This window comes from Cebus imitator, unplaced genomic scaffold, assembly GCF_001604975.1.
Source record: "Cebus imitator isolate Cc_AM_T3 unplaced genomic scaffold, Cebus_imitator-1.0 Scaffold289, whole genome shotgun sequence".
Taxonomy (NCBI): Eukaryota; Metazoa; Chordata; class Mammalia; order Primates; family Cebidae; genus Cebus; species Cebus imitator.
This window is the reverse complement of record NW_016107604.1, coordinates 1320503-1322406: the sequence shown is the minus strand read 5'-3', so window position 1 is coordinate 1322406 and position 1904 is coordinate 1320503.

The following is a 1904-nucleotide window of genomic DNA, read 5'->3' as shown; positions in this document are numbered from 1 at the left end:
CTACCAAAAATGCAAAAATTAGCTGAGCATAGTGGCACATGCCTGTAGTCCCAGCTACTCGGTAGGCTGAGGCAGGATAATTGCTTGAACCGAGGAGGCGGAGGTTGCAGTGAGCAGAGATTGTGCCACTGCACCCCAGCCTGGCAACAGAGCGTGACTCCGTCACAAAAAAAAACAGAAAAGAAAAGAAAAAGAGAATTCCAAAGGTTATATGTTTTTTCCCTGTAGAAAAGTTTTGTATCTAACTCAATCATTTTACCCTCATATTCCTTTATTAAATTGCCTGTGTGTGCCGAGATCCTCACAAGTACTTCAAACCAGTCTTAATATTCTACTGGTTCCTGAATAAATTAATGAGTGGAATAAAATCTTTGGCATATGTCCATTTTACATATGCATAAGCGTCATGATTTTACCTTTTTTGGAAATTACACCTTAGTACCACTGAACACCTCATACCCCCTCCAGCAGGCAAGTATTATGGACTACCCCATGGGAAAGAAAGCAGAACAGAGAGAACTTCAAAATGAAAAACAAAATGAAAAATCACTGAAGTCAAGAAAAACGTACCTTCAATCTTTGAAGAGAAAAAAAATAAATCAATCACCATAGAAACCAACGTTTCTATGGTGGTAAAAATGACCTTTATTTGGTCCTTATTCTGTTCCTGTTATTGGGAAAAGGAAAGGCACTGGGTTCAAGAAATGGGAAAGAATAAGGGGAGGCATTGTTTGTGAAGAAGAGGTATTTGATGTTCAGATTGGATTGCAGATTTTTTCTCTCACTGAAACCCGTGGGATCCCTTAGCTGACAGACTGAGGGCACTTCATTTCCTTTTGCTCATTAAAAAAATGCTAAGTCAAGCCAGGCACGGTGGCTCATGCCTGTAATCTCAGCACTTTGGAGGCTGAGGCGGGCAGATCACATGAGACCAGGAGCTCAAGACCAGCCTGGCCAACATGGTGAAACTCTGTCTCTACTAAAAATACAAAAATTAGCTGGGCGTGGTGGTGCATGCCTGTAGTCCCAGCTACTCAGGAGGCTGAGGCTGGAGAATTGCCTGAACCCAGGAGGCGGAGGTTGCAGTGAACAAGAATGTGTCAAATAAAAACAAAAAAGAGAAAAAAAAAAAAAAACCTGTACAAAAAAAAAAAAAAAAAAAGCTTAGTCATCACTTAATTTCCTGAGATCCGAGATCCAACTCTTATATCCTTGCTCATCTCCATTTCCAAAGGTCACCCACGTAATATTTCAGGCCTGAACAAACATCTAGTTATTACCTGCTAATATCGAAACGAGTGGGGACAAGCTGTGTCTCCCCGCTTCCAGGAAATCACAGTCTCAGACAGGGAGAAAAAAGAAGCAGAGTGGGCATGGATCAGTGGAGAACAGAGGGACAACCAGAAAGCTCTACTGGGATTTGTCTGAGACTGAGAATATCTAAGTCTAACATGAGAAAAGAGGGCAAGGGAATGGCAAATTTCAACCTGAGGAATAAACACAATCGGCTGAGGTCCAGTTGGGTTTTCAGTTAGTTTCTAAGAAATGAGTCTATGGATTAGGTAGTCTTAGTCCATTTTCTGCTGCAATAACAGAATATCGAAGACTGGGTAATTTACTTTTTTTTTTTTTTGAAAGAGAGTTTTGCTTGTGTTGCCCAGGCTGGAGTGCAATGCTGTGATTTCGGCTCATTGCAACGTCTGCCTCCTGGGTTCAAGTGATTCTCCTGCCTCACCTTCCCGAGTAGCTGAGATTACAGGCGCCCTCCATCACGCCCAGCTAATTTTTATATTTTTAGTAGAGACAAGTTTTCACCATGTTGGCCAGGCTGGTCTCAAACTCCTGACCTCAGGTAGATACACCCTCCTCGGCCTCTCAAAGTGCTGGGATTACAGGCCTAAGCC